The sequence below is a fragment of the Copidosoma floridanum genome, unplaced genomic scaffold, assembly GCF_036245765.1.
Source record: "Copidosoma floridanum isolate Cflo_tuat_1 unplaced genomic scaffold, Cflo_Japanese_pri ptg000029l, whole genome shotgun sequence".
NCBI classification, from domain to species: domain Eukaryota; kingdom Metazoa; phylum Arthropoda; class Insecta; order Hymenoptera; family Encyrtidae; genus Copidosoma; species Copidosoma floridanum.
The window spans coordinates 1,262,315-1,284,792 of NW_028321906.1; positions in this window are offsets into that span (position 1 = coordinate 1,262,315).

The window sequence follows — 22,478 nt, forward strand, 5'->3', positions numbered from 1 at the left end:
TTTTTTATGCGTAACGTATTAAAAATCTATTAAATATATTCTTTTAGAGTTTATTGATTTATTATAACTATTGATCAATTATGTCTAAAAAATTTATGAGAAATATTTGAAATTGCCTATAAATGAGCATTGGCATATTTAATTACTTTTAATTTTAACATTAATAGATCATTAACAATTACAAGACTGAAGAAATAGGACTATTTTTCAATTGAATGTTATAATTTCAATAGCAAGTTATATTATCTTTATCACTTGTTTTTAGTATTTGCATACCTATTTGTTGTTATACGAAATTAGTTAGCTTTAATCATGTTATATAATGCAACCATAAGTGAATGGGCGACCACTGTAATAACATGTATTTTTAATGGTATGATTAAAAGATGAAAGCCCTTTCCTAATTACGTGTGTCATTTTAATACTACATATTTTAAACCAAGAGGTTGCAGCATTTTTGAATTCCTAATTTTGCAAAAAAAAAATATTGAATAAAGTGCTGGATGGAGCTATTATAAAACTAAAAAAAAAAATTTTTTTCTGTTAAATGTCATATTTAAAGTATCTTATGTAAAAAATTTTTACATTATCGTCAAAATAAAATATTTGTTCTTAATTGTCTGACAAGTTAGTAAACCTGCCATTATCAACGATATTGGCGACCGATAAATTTTAAACTATTATAAGTATGGAAGGGTGTTTAATATGCTACTGTCGAATATAATTAATTCAAACGAAGCATTAACTAGCAATAAATATTAATGCTAGATGTAAATAAAGCTTTTTAAAAAAATAAAGCTAATAAGCATAATTTATATTTTTTAGTTGTATCAAAAAGTGTACGAGTGTTACGTTTTTCGATAGATCTTGACGTATATATATACAATTTGGTTAAGTCACTAAAATTAGTTAAAAACAAGATTATCATGAGGCTTTTGTAAATTTTTTTTTTTATTAATAATATTAACTACTTATTCGTCGCGTACTAATGTGAGATTTAAAATGATTATTACATGAAATAATGATTCTCATGCAACATTAGTTACTTTCAAGATAAAATTTAACAAAATATTTACAATTATATAATTTAAGAGAATAGACTTAATTTACATGAATTCCATAATTTTCGTAACGAGTTTTAAGCTATTTCTCACGACTATTAAAATTGTTTCCCTACCTAAAATCTTATATAAAAATTAAATTGGTTGAATTTGATCTTAATTTAATAATAAGAATATTATCAATCGCTGAAACAAAATAGTTTTTGGACGGTGTGGTTAACCAGTTAATAAAAAAAAAATTTATTTTTTTTTTTACTAGAAAAATCTACAAAACAATAGACTTATCATAATTATCTTTTTACACTTAAGTTGAGAAAAAAAAAAAAAAGAATGTACTTTGTAATAATTCCATAAGACTGCTTTATAAGAAGTTAATTTTTATTTTATTTTATATTATAGTTGGTTTATTACCAATCTATATAGTTATATACTTAATAGTTTGTTAATAAATTATAATGAGACGTTGAGTAATCTCGACTAAAAATGCTTATTTTAACGGAAGGCATAAGTCAAATCATTTTAAGCTTAAGAACAGTAACACTATAATTTACCAAGGAAAAGATACAAATCATTATTATTGTATAAATTATATTATTGAGTTGTATTCTGTTCTAAATTACGTTTTGCGGTAATCTTATAATAATTTCTTCCTAGCAAAACATTTTTTATTAATTGCCGTAAAAGACGGTTTACCAGACAATCCGAATGATATTGAAGACCGTTAAATTTCGTCAATGAATAAGTTTGATTGTTGATGAAATGTCTGTAAATGTAAGATCCAAAATGATCTAACAAATTTAAGATTTCTTTATTGATCGTTTCATCTTTTATGACTATGAAAACAACAAAATATGAACAGTTGAGAAACTTAAGATTTGAGACCATTTTTAAATTAAATGGAATAATATTATTAACAAATTCATTAATAAATTTAACGATTGCTTCATTTTTAAAAACCTATATTATCTTATGCCAATTAAGTTCGGACAATTTATTTTGTATTGTGAAAGTAAGGATATTGGCGACCGCTAAACCGAAATGTTTTTTCGTTATCATGATAAAACGATTAAAAATTCTAAAAGGCATGAGTGTATTCTACTTATAAATTTTAAAAGTTAATATTCTTTTTTTCATGGTATTTAACCCCTTGCTGTAAGCAAGAAAAATATTATAATAATACCATGAGAATGATAAAAAAGATATCCTATTTTCTTAATATTTCAATTTTTAATAATTTTATGAGGATTTGAAATAACTATTTTAAGAATAATTTGTTATTTATTTCATTTTCTACATTTAGCATATCGTATAAAATGTTTTTTTTTAAAAAATAAATATTAGGTCAACTACCATATGTAGAGTAAAACAAAAAATTCATACTCATATTAAGAATTAAAAGTATGTTGTATAAGAGAATACAAGTTAAAAAAACAGTTATTACTCTTAGAATCGTATCGTGGTGATAAAATAATTATTTTCCTTCTATGATTCTTATGTTATCAATTATCTGATAAGGCAGTTTAACTTACGCTCTTAAATATACTAGCAACTAATAAATCTTTTACTACAATAAGTGTATCAGGAAGTTAAATAAACATCTGAAATATGTAATATAATAAGACTAAGATTTAAGTGGCAATTATCACTTACTACAAATATAATAAAAAGTTATTTACTTAAAATAGAATAATTATGAAATTACTTACCAAGGACGCAAACATTATATTCTTTACAAGAATACTTGTAAGCGTCTAACTCTTAGATAAAAGGTGATAGTTCGAACATTTAAACATTCAAAATTTTTAGCATCCATCATATCTGTTTATAGTTAGAAGATTAAATATTATAGCACATTTTTGCAATAAACTCAGGCATTATCTAACGGGTTTTCGTTTGGGAAGGTAGGAATTTTTTATGCGTAACGTATCAAAAATCCATTAAATATTTTCTTTAGAAGTTTATTGATTTTTTATAACTATTAATCAATTATGTGTGAAAAATTTATGGAAAATAATTGAAATTGCCAATAAATGAGCATTGGCATATTTAATTACTTTTAATTTTAACATTAATAGATCATTAACAATTACAAGACTGAAGAAATAGGACTATTTTTCAATTGAATGTAATAATTTTAATAGCAAGTCATATTATCTTTATCGCTTGTTTTTAGTATTTGCATACCTATTTGTTGTTATACAAATTTAGTTAGCTTTAATTATGTTATATAATGCGATCATAAGTAAATGGGCAACCGCTGTAATAACATGTGTTTTTAATCGTATAATTAAAAGATAAAAGCCCTTTTTAAATTACATGTGTCATTTTGATACTATATATTATAAACCAATGGGTTTTCAGCATTTTTGAATTCCTAATTTTGCAAAAAAAAAATGTTGAAGAAAGTGCTAGATGGAGCTATTATAAAACTAATAAAAAAAATTTTTTTCTGTTAAATGTCATATTTAAAGTATCTTATGTAAAAAATTATAACATTATCGTCAAAATAAAATATTTGTTTTTAATTGTCTGACAAGTTAGTAATTCTGCCATTATCAATGATATTGGCGACCGATAAATTTTAAACTATTATAAGTATGAAAGGGTGTTTAATATGCTACTGTCGAATATAATAAATTAAAACAAAGCATTAACTAGCAATAAATATTAATGCTAAATGTAAAAAAAGCTTTTTAAAAAAATAAAGCTAATAAGCATAAATAATATTTTTTAGTTGTATCAAAAAGTGTACGAGTGTTACGTTTTTCGATAGATCTCGACGTATATATATACAATTTGGTTAAGTCACTAAAATGAGTTAAAAACAAAATTATTATGAGGCTTTTGTAAATTTTTTTTTTTATTAATAATATTAACTACTTATTCGTCACGTATTAATGTGAGATTTGAAATGATTATTACATGAATAAATGATTCTCATGCAACATTAGTTACTTTCAAGATAAAATTTAACAGAATATTTACAATTATATAATTAAAGAAAATAAACTCAATTTACATGAACTCCATAATTTTTGTAACGAGTTTTAAGCTATTTCTCACGATTATTAAAATTATTTCCCTACCTAAAATCTTATATAAAAATTAAATTGGTGGAATTCGATCTTAATTTAATAATTAGAATATTGTTAATCGCTGAAACAAAATAGTTTTTGATGGTGTGGTTAACCAGTTAAATAAAAAAAAAATTAATTTTTTTTTTACTAGAAAAATCTACAAAACAATAGACTTGTCATGTTTATCTTTTTACACTTAAGTTAAAAAAAAAAAAAAAAGAATGTACTTTGTAATAATTCCATAAGACTGCTTTATAAGGAATAAATTTTTTTTTTATTTTATATTATAGTTGGTTTATTACCAATCTATATAGTTATAGACTTAATAGTTTGTTAATAAATTTTAATGAGACGTTGAGTAATCTCGACTAAAAATGCTTATTTTAAAGGAAGGCATAAGTCAAATCGTTTCAAGCTTAAGTACAGTAACACTATAATTTAACAAGGAAAAGATACAAATTATTGATATTGTAGAAATTATATTATTGAGTTTTATTCTGTTCTAAATAACGATTCGCGGTAATCTTATAATGATTTCTTCCTAGCAAAACATTTTTCATTAATTGCCGTGTAAGACGGTTTACCAGACAATCCGAATGATATTGGCGACCGTAAAATTTCGTCGATGAATAAGTTTGATTGTTGATAAAATGTCTGTACATGTGAGATCCAAAATGATCTAACAAATTTAAGATTTCTTTATTGATCGTTTCATTTTTTATGACTATGAAAACAACAAATTATGAACAGTTAAGAAACTTAAGATTCGAGACCATTTTTAAATTAAATGGAATAATATTATTAACAAATTCATTAATAAATTTGACAATTGCTTCATTTTTAAAAACCTATATTATCTTATGCCAATTAAGTTCGGACAGTTTATTTTGTATTGTGAAAGTAAGGATATTGGCGACCGCTTAACCGAAATGTTTTTTCGTTATCATGATAAAACGATAAAAAATTTTAAAAGGCATAAGTATATTCTACTTATAAATTTTAAAAGTTAATACTCTTTTTTTCATGGTATTTAATACCTTGCTATAAGCAAGAAAAATATTATAATAGTACCATGAGAATGATAAAAAAGATATCCTATTTTCTTCATATTTCAATTTTCGATAATTTTATGAGGATTTGAAATAACTATTTTAAGAATAATTTGTTATTTATTTTATTTTCTACATTTAGCATATCGTATAAAAAGTTTTTATTCAAAAGATAAATATTAGGTCAACTACCATATGTAGAGTTAAAAAAAAAATCCATACTCATATTAAGAATTAAAAGTATGTTGTATAAGAGAATACAAGTTCAAAAAACAGTTATTACTCTTAGAATCGTATTGTGGTGATAAAACAATTATTTTTCTTCTATAATTCTTATGTTATCAATTATCTGATAAGGCAGTTTAACTTACGCTCTTAAACATACTAGCAACTAATAGATCTTTTACTACAAGAAGTGTATCAGGAAGTTAAATAAACATCTGAAATATGTAATATAATAGGACTAAGATTCAAGTGGCAATTATCACTTACTACAAATATAATAAAAAGTTATTTACTTTAAATAGAATAATTATAAAATTATTTACCAAGGACGCATACATTATATTCTTCACAAGAATACTTGTAAGCGTCTAACTCTTAGATAGACGGTGATAGTTCGAACATTTAAACATTCAAAATTTTTAGCATCCATTATATCTGTTTATAGTTAGAAGATTAGATATTATAGCTCATTTTTGCGATAACCTCAGGCATTAATTAATTGGTTTTTGTTTAGAAAGGTAGGAATTTTTTATGTTTTATGTATTAAAAATCCATTAAATATTTTCTTTAAGAGTTTATTGATTTATTATAACTATTGATCAATTATGTGTAAAAAATTTATGAAAAATAATTAAAATTGCCAATAAATGAGCAATGGCATATATAATTACTTTTAATTTTAACATTTATAGATCATTAACAATTACAAGACTGAAGCAATAGGACTATTTTTCAATTGTATGTAATAATTTTAATAGCAAGTCATATTATCTTTATCACTTGTTTTCAGTATTTGCATACCTAATTGTTGTTATGCAAATTTAGTTAGCTTTAATTATGTTATATAATGCGATCATAAGTAAATGGGCAACCACTGTATTAACATGTATTTTTAATAGTATAATTAAAAGATGGGGGCCCTTTCCAATTTACGTGTGTCATTTTAATACTTTATATTATAAACCAATAGGTTTTCAGCATTTTTGAATTCTTAATTTTGCAAAAAAAAAATATTTAAGAAAGTGCTGGATGGAGCTATTATGAAACTAAAAAAAAAAATTTTTTTCTGTTAAATGTCATATTTAAAGTATCTTATGTAAAAATATTTTACATTATCGTCAAAATACGATGTTTGTTCTTAATTGCCTGACAAGTTAGTAAACCTGCCATTATCATCGATATTGGCGACCGATAAATTTTAAATTATTATAAGTATGGACGGGTATTTAATATGCTACTGTCAAATATAATATAATAAAACGAAGCATTAACTAGCAATAAATATAAATGCTAAATGTAAAAAAAGCTTTTTAGAAAAATAAAGCTAATAAGCATAAATTATATTTTTTAGTTGTATCAAAAAGTGTACGAGTGTTAAGTTTTTCGATAGATCTCGACATTTTTATATACAATTTTGTTAAGTCACTAAAATTAGTTAAAAACAAGATAATCATGAGGCTTTTGTAAATTTTTTTTTTTATTAATAATATTACTTACTTATTCGTCGCGTATGAATGTAAGATTTAAAATGATTATTACATGAAATAATGATTCTCATGCAACATTAGTTGCTTTCAAGATGAAATTTAACAGAATATTTACAATTATATAATTCAAGAGAATGGACTTAATTAACATAAATTTCATAATTTTCGTAACGAAGTTAAAGCTATTTTTCACGACTATTAAAATTATTTCCCTACCTAAAATCTTACATAAAAATCAAATTGGTTAAAATTAATCTTGATTTAATAATAAGAATATTGTCAATCGCTGAAACAAAATTTTTTTCTCAATTTGTGGTTAACCAATTAAATAAAAAAAAAATTTATTTTTTTTTTACTAGAAAAATCTACAAAACAATAGACTTGTCATGTTTATCTTTTTACACTTAAGTTGAAAAAAAAAAAAATAAAATGTCCTTTGTAATAAAGCCATAAGACTGCTTTATGAAAAATGAATTTTTACTTCATTTTTTATTATAGTTGGTTTATTACTTATCTATATAGTTATATGAATGATAGCTTGTTAATAAATTATAATTAGACGTTGAGTAATCTCGACTAAAAATGCTTATTTTAAAGGAAGGCATAAGTCAAATCATTTTAAGCTTAAGTACAGTAACACTATAATTTAACAAGAAAAAGATACAAATTATTAATCTTGTAGAAATCATGTTATTGAGTCTTATTCTGTTCTAAATTAGGTTTCGCGGTAATCTTATAATAATTTCTTTTTAGCAAAACATTTTTCATTAATTGCTGTGTAAGACGGTGTACTAGACAATCCGAATGATATTGGCGACCGTAAAATTTCGTCAATGAATAAGTTTGATTGTTGATAAAATATCTGTAAATGTGAGATCAAAAATGATCTAACAAATTAAAGATTTCTTTATTGATCGTTTAATCTTTTATGACTATGAAAACCACAAATCATGAACAGTTGAGAAACTGAAGATTCGAGACCATTTTCAAATTAAGTGGAATAATATTATTAACAAATTAATAAGTAAATTCGACGATTGCTTCATTTTTAATAACCTATATTATCTTATGTTAATTTATTTCGGACAATTTATTTTGTATTGTGAAAGTAAGGATATACGCGACCGCTAAACTCAACTGTTTTCTCATTATTATGATGAAACGATAAAAAATTTTAAAAGGCATAAGTAAATTCTACTTATAAATTTAAAAGTTAATATTCTTTTTCTTATGGTATTTAACAACTTGCTATAAACAAGAAAAATATTATAATAGTACCATGAGAATGATAAAAAAGATATCCTATTTTCATAATATTTCAATTTTCAATAATTTTATGAGAATTTGAAATAACTATTTTAAGAATAATTTGTTATTTATTTTATTTTTTACATTTAGCATATCGTATAAAATGTTTTTATTTAAAAGATAAATATTAGGTAAACTACAATATGTAAAGTTAAAAAAAAAATTTATACTAACATTAAGAAATAAAAGTATGTTGTATAAGAGAATACAATTTTAAAAAACAGTTATTACTCTTAGAATCGTATCGTGGTTATAAAATAATTATTTTTTTCTATAATACTTATAATATTAATTGTATAATCAGGCAGTTGACCTTACGCCTCAAAATATACTAGCAACTAATAAATCTTTTACTACAAAAAGTTTATCAGGAAGTTAAATATACATCTAAAAAATGTGATAAAATGAGACTAAGCTTTAAGTGGCAATTATCACTCACTACAAATATAATTAAAAGTTATTTACTCTGAATAGAATAATTTTTAAATTATTGACCAAGAACGCAAACATTATATTCTACATAAGATTACTTTTAAGCGTCTAACTCTTAGATAAAAGATGATAGTCCGAACATTAATACATTCAGAATTTGAACGTCCATCATATCTGTTTATAGTTAGAAGATTAAATATTATAGCTCATTTTTACAATAACCTCAGGCATTAATTAATTGGTTTTTGTTTAGGAAGGTAGGAATTTTTTATGTGTTATGTATTAAAAATCCATTCAATATTTTCTTTTAGAGTTTATTGATTTATTATAACTATTTCTTAATTATGAGTGAAAAATTTACTAAAAATAATTGAAATTGCCAATGAATAAGCATTTGCATATTTATTTCCTTTTAATTATAACTATAACAGTTCATTAACAATTACAAGACTGAAGAAATAGGACTATTTTTCAATTGAATGTTATAATTTTAATAGCAAGTCATATTATCTTTATCGCTTGTTTTTAGTATTTGGATACCTATTTGTTGTTATACAAATTTACTTAGCTTTAATTATGTTATATAATGCGATTATAAGTAAATGGGCGACCCTTGTAATAACATGTGTTTTTAATGGTATAATTAAAAGATGAGAGCCCCTTCCAAATTACAGGTGTCATTCTAGTACTATATATTATAAACCAATAGGTTTTCAGCGTTTTTAAATTCTGAATCTTGCAAAAAAAATGTATTGAAGGAAGTACTGGATGGAACTATTATAAAACTAAAAAAAAAAATTCTTTTCTATTGAATGTCATATTTAAAGTATCTCATGTCAAAAATTTATATATTATCGTCAAAATAAAATATTGCCAACTTCCTCTAGTAAGTTAAATAAAAATAACTAAGACTTATTATTTAGGAATCAAGTAGTAGTGACCAATGCAACGAGGAAGTAAAAAAAAATCTATATTTAACAAAAAAAATATTTATAATTTTAACAAAGTTGTAGAATTTATAAATTTTATTGTGTTTCATATAATGAACAACAGTAATGAAATAGTTATATTTTTCATAAAATTTTTTTGTTCTTAATTGTCTGACAAGACAGTAAACGTGCCATTTTTAACGACATTGGCGACCGATAAATTTTGAATTATAATAAGGATGGGATGCTGTTTAATATGCTACTGTCGAATATAATAAATTAAAACAAAGCATTAACTAGCTACAAATATTAATGCTAGATGTAAAAAAAGCTTTTTGAAAAAATTAAGCTTAGAAGCATTAATTATATTTTTCAGTTGTATTAAAAAGTGTACGAGTGTTACGTTTTTCGATAGAGCTTGACGTATATAAGTACATTTTGGTGTAGTCACTAAAATAAGTTAAGAACGAGGTTATTATAAGGCTTTTGTTAGACTTTTTTGTAATAAATAATATTAACTACTTATTTGTCGCGTGTTAATGTGAGATTTAAAATGATCTTTACATGTAATAATGATTTTCATGCAACATTAGTTACTTTCAAATTAAAATCTAACAGAATATTTACAATTATATGATTGAAAAAAAAAAGACTTAATGTACATAAATTCCATAATTTTCATAACGAGTTTTAAGCTTTTTTTAACGACTCTTAAAGTTATTTTTCTACCTAAAATCTTATATAAAAATTAAATTGGTTGAATTTTATCTTAATTTAATAATAAAAATATTGTAAATCGCTAAAACAAAATATTTTTTTGACGGTGTAGTAAACTACTTAGATGAAAAAAAAAATTTAATGTTTTTTTTTACTAGCAAAATTTACAAAACAATAGGCTTGTCATGTTTATCTTTTTATACTTAAGTTAACAAAAAAAAAAAAAAAAAAATTTGTACTTTGTAATAAAGTTATAAGACTGCTTTATAAAAAATAGATTTTTTTTTTTCATATTATAGTTGGTTTATTACAAATCTAGATAGTTATATGAATGATAGTTTATTAATGAATTATACTTAGACGTTAAGTAATCGCAACTTAAAATGCTTACTTCAAAGGAAAGCATAAGTCTCATTGTTTCAAGGTTAAGTACAGTAAAACTATGATATAACAAGGAAAAGATACAAAGTATAAATATTGTAGAAATTATATTATTAAGTCTTATTTTGTTTTAAATTACGTTTCACAGTAATCTTATAATAATTTCTTTCTAGCGAAACTTTTTTTATTAATTGTCGTGGAAGACAGTTTACTAGACATTCTGAATGATGTTGGCGACCGTAAAATTTCGTCAATGAATAAGTTTGACTGTTGATGAAATATCTGTAAATGTGAGATTAAAAATGATCTAACAAATTTAAGATTTCTTTATTGATCGTTTAATCACTTACGACTATGAAATCAACATATTATGAACAGTTGAAAATCTTAAGATTCGAAACTATTTCGAAATTAAATGTAAGAATATTATTAACAAATTGATTAATAAATTTGACGATTGCTAAATTTTTAAAAACCTATATTATTTTATGCCAATTTAGTTACGATAATTTTTTTTATATTGGGAAACAAAGGATATTGGCGACCGCTAATCTCAAATGTATTCTTATTATTATGATAAAACTATAGAAAATTTTAAACGGCATGAGTATATTCTACTTATAAACTTAAAAAATCCATATTCTTTTTTTCATAGTATTTAACACCTTGCTTTAAACAAAAAAAATATTATAAAAGTACCATGAGACTAATAAAAAAGATATCCTTTTTCTTTATATTTCAATTTTCGATAATTTTATTAGGATTTGAAATAACTTTTTTAAGAATAATTTGTTATTAATTTTATTTTCTACATTTAGCATATCTTATAAAATGTTTTTATTTAAAAGATAAATATAAGGTGAACTACCATATGTAAAGTTAAAAAAACAATTCATAATTACATTAAGAATTAAAAGTATGCTGTATAAAAGAATAGAAGTTCAAATAACAGTTATTACTCTTAGAATTGTATCGTGGTGATGAATTAATAATTCTCCTTCTGTAATATTTATGTTATTAATTATCTGATGAGGCAGTTTACCTTACGTCTTTAAATATACTGGCAACCGATAAATCTTTTTATACAACAAGTGTATCAGGAAGTTAAAAATACATCTATAAAATGTAATATTATATGACTCAGCTTACATTGGCAGTTATATTTAACTTCAAGTATAATAAAGGTTGATTTACTTAAAATAGGTCGTTTGTTAAATAATTGACCAATTATAAAAACATTATATTTTACACATGACTGCTTGTTAGTATCAAATTGCGGGGCAATAGGTGATAGATAAAACATACCTATTTGTTGTCATACAAATTTAATTCGCCTTAATTTTGATATTTTATGCAAGCATAAGTATATAGGCGACCGCTCTAATAACTTGAGTTTTTAATAGTATTGTTTAAAGATGAAAACCCCTGAAAAATTACATGTGTCATTTTACTACATAACATGATAAATTAATAGGTTTTTAGCGTTTTTGACTTCTAAATCTTGCAAAAAAAAATTTTTATTCAAGAGCTGGATAAAATTATTATAAAACTCATAAAATATATTTATCTTTTTTTACATGTCAATTTTGAAGTATCTTATGAAAAAAGTTTATAAATTATCGTCATAGTAAATTATTTGCAAACTTATTCTTGAAAGTTGAGTATTATTAAAAATAGTCTTTATTCACAAATCAAGTAGTAGTGACAAATGCAACAAGAAAGTGAAAAAAACTCATTATTTAACAAATAAAATATAAAACATGGTTCTAACGAAGTTGTAGAATTTGTGAATCTTATTTAGATTTATACAACGTGCAACAGTAATAAAGTAGTTATATTTTTCATATATCTTTCTTGTTCGTAATTGTCTAATAAGACAGTGAACCTGATATAAACAACGATATTAGTGACCGATAAATTTTGAATCATAATAAGTATAGGTGGGTGATTAATATGCTACTGTCATATATAATAAATTAAAACAAAGCACTCATCAGCAATAAATATAAATGCTAAATGTAAAAAAACCTTTTTAAGAAAATTAAGCTTAGAAGCATTAATTATATTTTTCAGTAATATTAAAACTCGTAAGAATGTGACGTATTGAAATAGATTTAGACTTATATTAATAAGTTATCGGTTAACTCACCTTAATTTGTTAAAAACGATCTAGTCATAAAGTTAACATTATGTTTTTTTTTTTTTAATAAATAATTTTATCTTCTAATTCGTTGTGTTTACGTAAGATTAAAAGTGATCTTTATATGTAATAATTACTTCCATACATAATGGTTTACTTAGAAATTTGAACTAAACAGAATTATGACAAATGTATGATTCGAGAAAAAAGACTTCATTTCAAAAATTTAAATAATTTTCATGACGAGTTTATAGCTATTTCTTACGACTTTAAAAATCATTTCTTTACCTTTAATCTTTTGTTAGAATTAAGTTTAGTTGAATTTGATGTTCATTTAATAATAAGAATATTGCGAATCGCTAAGCCAAATTGTTTTTTTGATGGTACAGTTAAAGAATCGAATGTAAAAAAAAATTACTTTTTTTTTTTCTAAAAACATCTACAGAACAATAGGCTTGTCCTAGACATTACTGTACACTTTGGTTTTAAAAAAAAAAACAAAAAAAAATGTACTTCGTAATAAATCAATACAACTGCTTAAGAAGAGATCAATCTTATTATATGTTTTATATTAAAATTGTTTTAAAACCATTTCCAAATTTTATGTTATAATATTATCAACAAATTGATTAATAAATTTAACGATTGCTAAATTTTTAAGAACCTATATTATTTTATGCCTATTTAGTTAGGACAATTTTTTTTGTATTGTGGAAGTAAGGATGTTGGCGACCGCTACACTCCAATGTATTCTTATTATCATGATAAAACGATGGAAAATTTTAAATGGCAGGAGTATATACTACTTATAAACTTGGAAAGTTGATATTCTTTTTTTCATGGTATTTAACACTTTGCTATAAATAAAAAAAATATTATAATAGTACCATGAGTCTAATAAAAAAGATATCCTTTTTTTCTTATATTTTAATTTTTGATGGTTGTATGAGGTTATGAAATAATTATTTTAAGAATAATTCGTTATTTATTTCATTTTCTATATTTAGCATATCTTATAAAATGTTTTTATTTAAAAGATAAATATTAGGTGAACTACCATATGTAAAGTTAAAAAAACAATTTATAATCACATTAAGAATTAAAAGTATGTTCTATAATAGAACAGAAGCTAAAAAAATAGTTATTTGTCTTAGAATCGTATCGTGGTGATAAAATAATAATCCTCCTTTTATAATACTTATGTTATTAATTATTTGATGAGGCAGTTTACCTTACGTCTCTAAATATACTGGCAACCGATAAATTTTTTTATACAACAAGTGTATCAGGAAGTTAAAAATACATCTATAAAATGTAATATTATATGACTCAGCTTACATTTGCAGTTATAACTGACCTTAAGTATTATAAAGGTTAATTTACTTAAAATAGAAAGTTTATTAAATTTTTGACCAAGTATAAAAACATTATATTCTGCACATGACTACTTGTTAGTTTCAATTTGCGAGACAAAAGGTAATAGATAGAACATTAATAATTTGAGTATTTAAGCATCGTTCGTATCTGTTTTCAGTAAAAAGATTAAAAATTATGTTACTTTTTTTACATGAATTTAGGCAATAACAGATTGATTTTTGTTTAGGAAAATATAAATTTTTTTGATTAAAGGTATTAAAAATCATTTAAATGCCTTTTTTCCAAATTAAATGATTTATAATAACTATTTGTTTATAATGTGTAAGAGTTTTGTGAAAAGTTATTAAAATTGCTATTGTATAAGCTTTTGATATTAAACTACTTTTAATTTTAAAATTGATAGATCATCAACATTTACGAAACTTTAAGGATAAGACTATTTTTCAATTAAATGTTATAATTTTGATAGCAAGTCTTATATTATCTTTACGATTAATTTTAGTATTTGTATACCTATTTGTTTTGATACAAATTTAATTTGCTCTAAATTTGTTATTTTTTGCGAGCAAAAGTATACAAGATGTTCACTATAATAACATGAGTTTTTAATAGTATAGTTAAAAGATAAAAACCCCTTTCAAATCACATGTGTCATTTTACTACGATATATAATAAACCAAAAGATTTCAGCGTTTTTTACCTCTAAATCTTGCAGTTAAAAAATTTTTTAAAAAGAGCTGGATAGAATTATTATAAAACTAAAAAAAAAATTTATCTTTTTTAATATGTCATATTTGAAGAATTTCATATAAAAAATTTATAAATTATCGTCATAAAAAATTATTGCAAACCTAATCTGAAAAGTTCAGTAATTATAAATAATAGTTTTTATTTGAGAATCAAGTAGTAGAGACCAATGCAACGAGAAAGTGAAAAGAAACTCCTAATTTAACAAGAAAATTATACAACATGGTTTAACCAAAGTTGTAGGATTTGTAAATTTTATTAAGTTTTATATAACGTACAACAGTAATAAAGTAGTTATGTTTTTCATACAATTTTTTTGGTATTGATTGTCTGATAAAACAGTAAGCCTGCCATTATTAACGATATTGGTGACCGATAAATTTTGAATTATAATAAGTATGGGAGGGTGATTAATATGCTACTGACGAATATAATATATTAAAACGAAGCATTATTTAGAAATAAGTAATAATGCTTCATGTTAATAAAGCTTTTTAAAAAAATTTAGCTCAGAAGCATTAGTTATATTTTGCAGTAATATGAAAACATGTAAGAATGTTACGTTATCCTTAAAATTAGACGTATATAAATAAGTTATCGGTTGATCCACTTTAATTTGTAAAAAACAATCTAGATATAAAGTCTTCATGAAACCCTTTTTATGTTAAGAAATAATTTTATTTTCTGATTCGTCGATAGTAAAAGATTTATTTCTTATAGAGCAGTCTAATGGCTTTATTACAAAGTACATTTTTATTTTTTTTAACCAAAGTGTACAATGGTGTACACGACAAACCTATTGTTCTGTAGATTTTTCTAGTAAAGAGAAAGATAATTTTTTTTTTACATTTAATTATTCATCTGCACCGTCAAAAAAACATAAACACGACGAATCAGAAAATAAAATTATTAATCAACAAAAAAAATGTTTTATTAAAACTTCATAACTAGACCGGTTTTTACAAATTTAAGTGGATTAATCGATAACTTATTCATATGTGTCTAATTTTATTTAAAAACGTGACATTCTTACACGTTTTAATATGACTACAAAATATAATTAATGCTTCTAAGCTTAATTTTCTCAAAAAGCCTTATATACATTAAGCATTATTATTTATTGCTGAATAATGCTTCGTTATAATATATTATATTCGTCAGTAGCGTATTAAACACCCTCCCATACTTATTATAATTTAAAATTTATCGGTCGCCCATATCGTCAATAATGGCAGGTTTACTGTCTTATCAGAAAATTAATAACAAAAAAATTGTATGAAAAATATAACCATTTCATAACTGTTGTACGTTATATGAAACTCAGTAACATCTACAAATACTACAAATTTAGTTAAACAATGTTGTATATTTTTCTTGTTTAATTAGGAGTTTTTTTTGCTTCCTCGTTGCATTGGTCACTACTACTTGATTCTCAAATAAAAACTATTATTTATTATTACTGAACTTTTCAGATTAAGTTTGCAATAATTTTTTATGACGATAATTTATAAATTTTTTATATGAAATTCTTCAAATATGACATATTAAAAAAGATAAATTTTTTCTTTTAGTTTTATAATAATTCTATCCAGCTCTTTTTAAAAAATTTTTCAACTGCAAGATTTAGAGGTAAAAAACGCTGAAATCTTTTGGTTTATTATATATCGTAGTAAAAAGACACATGGAATTTAGAAGGGGTTTTTATCATTTAACTATACTATGAAGAACTCATGTTATTATAGTGGTCACCTTATATACTTATCCTCGCATAAAATAACAGAATTAGAGCGAATTAAATTTGTATCACAACAAATAGGTATACAAATACTGAAAACAATCGTAAATATAATTTAAGACTTGCTATTAAAATTATAAAATTTAATTAAAAAATAGTCTTATCCTTGAAGTTTTGTAAATGTTTATGATCTATCAATTTTAAAATTCATAGTAGTTAAATATCAAAAGCTTATACATTGGCAATAAATTTTAATCACTTTTAACAAAACTCTTGCACATTATAAGCAAATAGTTATTACAAATCATTTAATTTTAAAGAAAGGTAGTTCAATGATTTTTAATACCTTACATCAAAAAAATTCCTATTTTTCTACACAAAAATCAATCAGTTAATGCCTGAATTTATGTAAAAAAAGTAACATAATTTTTTATCTTTTTACTAAAAACAGATACAAACTACGCTGAAATACTCAATTTATTAATGTTTTATTTATCACCTATTGTTTCGCAACTTGACGCTAACAAGTTGTCATGTGTAGAATATAATTTTTTTGTAATTGGTTAATAATTTGATAAACTTTTGATTCTAAGTAAATTAACTTTTATTATACTTGAGGTAAGTTTTAACCACCAATGTAAGCTGAGTCTTATTATATTACATTTTGCAGATGTATATTAAACTTCCTGATACACTTGTTGTATTAAAAGATTTATCTGTTGCCAGTATATTTAAAGACGTAAGGTCCACTGTCCCATCAGACAATTGATAACATAAGCATGATAGAAGGAAAGTATTTATTTTATTACCACGATACGATTCTAAGAGTTATAACTGTTTTAAGCTTCTATTCTCTTATACAACATACTTTTAATTCTTAAAGTGATTATTTATTGTTTTTATTAACTTTACATATGGTAGTTCACCTAAGATTTATCTTTTTAATAATAACATTTTATAAGATATTGTTAATGTAGAAAAATAAATTAATTGCAAACCATTCTTAAAATAATCGTTTTATATCCTCATAAAATCATCGAGAAATGAAATATAACAGAAAATTGATATTTTTTTTTATCACTCTCGTGAAACTGTTATAATATTTTTGTTTGTTTGTAGCAAGGTGTTAAAACAAATAAATGAAAGACTGTTGATTTCTGAAGGTCATAAGTATAATAAACTTATGCCTTTAAAATTTATTCATTGTTTTATAATAATATTAACAATACATTTGAGTTTAGTGGTCGCCGATATGCTTATTATTGCAATACAAAAAAGTTTGACCAAACTGAATTGGCATTAAATGATATAGGTTTTCAAAAATCTAGCAATCGTAAAGATTATTATTTAATTTGTTAATAATATTATTACATTTAATTAGGAAATAGTATGAAATCTTAAGTTTCTTTACTGTTCATAATATGTTGATTTCATAGTCATAAGTGATTAAACAATCAATAAAGGAATTTTTAATTTGTTAGATCATTTTTGATCTTACATTTACAGATAATTAATCAACAATTAAAGATATTTTTTTAAGAAATTTAACGGTTCCCAATATTATTCGTCATGTCTAGTGAACTATCTTATACGACAATTAATGAAAAAAGTTTTGCAAGAAAAAAATTATAATTACCGTAAAACGCTATTTTGAACACAACAAAAGTTTATAATTTAATTCGTATATTATTAATACTTCGAATCTTTTTTTCGTAATATAGTTTTATTGTACTTAACCTTAAAATTATTGGACTATTGCTTTTCTCTGAAATAAGCATTTTTAGTTGCAATTACTTAACGTCAAAGTCTAATTTAATAATAAATTATCATGATAATAACTGTCTAGATTTGTATTAATACAATTTTAATATAAAATATAAAATATAATTGATCTCTTTTAGAGCAGTTGTATGGCTTTATTACCAAGTACATTTTTTTTTTTTTTTTTTTAAACCAAAGTGTACAATGATGTACACGACAAACCTATTGTTTTGTAGATTTTTTTAGTAAAAAAAACAAATTTTTTTTTACATTCGATTTTTTAACTGCACCGTCAAAAAAAATTTGCAATATTTGATATTTGATGTGACGCTCACACATACTTTTTTTTTTCAAGAACATTCAATTGAGAATATTCATGTAAAAGACGCTCGTCATAGAAAAATTATTTTTTCTTAATATATAGTTTTAGAAATAAGTTAGTTTTTCTTCTACAGACTATTTTCTAGTACTTAGTCAGTTGTATAGCTCTAAAAGTACTGTGTTTAAAAATTGTCTAGTCAAAGAACTTAGAAAAATTAAGTATAAGATATGGGTGTCCGATAAGTAAAAAGCTATCAGTTATATATTTTCAAGAGTACTCTTATGATTCTTTAAATATATAGAAGAAAGTATGATACATATTTTTATTGTTAGTACCTTGAAATTTATTGAATACTCTTACGTACTAGGATTTTATGATATCGCAAATAAAAATAAATATATAATACATAACAGTTGATTTAATCTGGAGATCCTGATTAAAAATCTAATATAACTTGTTTAATATGTTTAAGGGCCATTTGAAAGAAATATCTGAGAACTTAAAAGTTATTTACCCTTTATACTAACAGCTATTGAAGAGAGATACAATTTTTCTTCAGTGAAACAATAAACCTGTAATGTGATTTGATTTTTTTTTCATACACTCTAGTAAGATATTGATATAGCGTAACAAATCTAAGACTTTTCTGTTTATAAATCGTCTAGTCTTATAACATCATAAAGGTATACATATAATATTGGTTATAAATAAATTAGAAACAATGATAGTTTAGTTAGCAGTGAAATTCAATAATTTCTAAAATACCTGACATGAAAAAACTTACAGTTGACATTAAATACTGTATTATTATTTTTAGTGTATTGTTTGATTAATAAAGGCTAGCAATCATGAACAGCGAAACGTTCCTATCTAGATCAATTCGTGTCTATGTATATTTATTTGGCACTCAAATGATCGTTTATTAATCCTTACAGCTTATATTTTTATGACTAACAATAGTAGTTTTCCTACGAGTTTGAAAAGTCTCTATTTGCGAACCGAGAGGTTTGCGGCCCGAGCCGAAGGAGAGGTTTGTAAAGGAGACTTTTCGAACGAGTATTGGAAAACTGCTTCTTTGCCCGAGGAAGTACCAGCCTCTCGAAAATACCCGAGGGCAGAAAAATAATTATCTGCATTTCATTACGTGCACAAAGTAAAAAATTTTATTCATGTCATAATTTTAGACTACAGACAAAAGCTAAGTAGTCTATTTATTTTAACTTCACGACAAATGTGATGCTATGTACTGATTTGTAAGTACCACTTAATAACAATTAAATTAATGGGCAAATGAATATTTTAAACTAGTTATGTATAGTATAACAAAGGTATTTCATGATTTAATTGATTCCAACAATAAAAAATAAAAGATTAAACAAAAGCTGACAGAATAGAAGAAGAATGAATTTTTTTTTTTTTAAAAGCTTACCATGGTAATTGGAAAAAAAAGAAAAAAAATATGTTAGTGCCTTATATGAGAAAGGAGTATCATTAATGCAAAGAACACTATCTGTACAGAAAAAAAATCTAGCATTGGTTACTAAATCTACTCTAATACGTACATGTTTTTATCTTTTCTAATAAAAAAATAAATGCAATATAAAGACATTTTATACAAAATGTAGAACATTTTATTTTAGAAGACTTTCAGAACAAAAATATATTTTAATTAAGTCAGATGCTGATTACAATTAGACATAAAATTTTAATTTATGGAAATTACTATTTTTTTTCTAACATCTGGCGCATAAAGCATTTTTTAGAATGATGTAAGTAAGTTGACAAAGAGACATGACCCCAACAATAAGTGCACTGTTTTTTTATAACGTTTGTTGCACCTTTTCTTGCCTTCTTTACGGGTATTACATCACCAGTCAACTCATAATATAATCCATAACCCGTGTTTCTAATGCTTGCCAGAATTTGCGTTTTGTAACGAAGCAAACGAGCATTCTTATACATTATTACACGAGGTTGGTTTCCATGTTTCCGCAGCAAGTGTCTACAGAACTGTGACTGGAAACTTTTGCAGTAAGGGCAAAAAGGTATGCGTCTTTCCGGTTTTTTGAAAGTTTGGAATGCCTGATTCAAATCTGAAACAGCAAATAAAATTACTTGGATATAATTTTTTTTTTTTACAAATCATACAATTTTTTATTTGACATGTTTATTTCAGAAGAGTGGCTGACATAATAAGAAAGAGATAATTAATGTTATAATACGTATATAATTTTAGAATTAAATGTATCTATGGGGAAATAAAACTGTTAGCTAAGTGCACATGCTTAAAAAAAATTATGTGTTAATTAGCATACCACAGTTGTAGAAGGAAAAAAATGCTTATATTGAAAACAAATAGAAACTTAATGGATGAAAAAATTTCTACAATCGGTAAGAGGTGAGGGGTAATAACTAAAAAGCACAGTGTGCGTAAGTATCAATTTGAAAAAATGATCCTAAAAAATACTGTAAAGAAACCGAAAACAAGTATTTATAATATAGCTAAAGAATCGGTAAAAATGAAACAAATAAATTGTTACAGTGTTAAAAAATAAGAAATAAATAGAAAACTATGAAGATAATAAAACAGCCTATTATCTTAGACTTACCAGCTTTTTTATTTACTATGATTTGACTTAATCTTTTTTCTTGAGCTTCTATGTTGTATAATACCATCAGTTTATCATTTTCACTCAAAAGGACCTTGCACGGTTTGCCTGAAAAAATTAGAACTAAATGTAAAACGATCCATATCATTTATGTATATTTTTATAAGAAACAAAGAATATTATTATACTAAGGGTTTGAATAGTGAAAATTGTCACGTCTTATAATCAATACTTTAAAAACTAAATCTATAAAGAAAACTTAAATCAGAATTGATGTAAAAGAGAGGATGTCATAACTCAATGTTGACGGTAGTACAAAAAAACTTGTGGTAGGACAAGCTACAAGAGAATTAAAATGAGTAGGTGAAAAAAAATAGTTATTGGGTGAGGTACAGACAAAAAGTTCTATTATAGTGGCCATAGGAAGCACACGTCTGCTTCTTTATACAGTAACTAATGAATATTACTTCTCTGCAAGACAAGAAAAAAAAGCATGTCAATATATTTAGTCGTACGACTCTCAGAATAACAAATAATTTATACTGTGTTACAGAATCATTAATCATGAATATCAGTGTTGTTAAATACAAAAAATTTTATCAAAGAGCTTTGAAGAAGTGAATTATATTTTAGACGAGAAAACAAATGTCAATAAGTAGTCAATATGTTTATGTTTTATCCCACATTTGTTAACGTATCTTACATTCTCTTCAAAGTCTATCAAAAAAAATTCAATTATATAAATAGACGTCGTATACAATATCATAAACTCCACATTATTAGTAGTATATTTAATAAAAGTAACAATCTAAGAATAGTTGTTGAGTGATACGTATATATAATAGCTCTTAAATTTGTTGTTTAATATATCCCATAGATTTATGCCAAAACAGTTACTCTCAAATAGTTTTTTACTGGACTTAATTAAGGTTTCTTAAAAGTATAAATATATGATACTATGCGAGCTGGGTACTTTATTTATTAAAATATTTCTGCAAATTAGACTTCATTTAAATGGTTTAATTTAACTAAATATTTATTAATGCTATAATTCATATCCAATTACTATTGGTCTATAAAAATATGTAGATAAGTAGAAAGAAGTGTATTTTAGTTAGCTA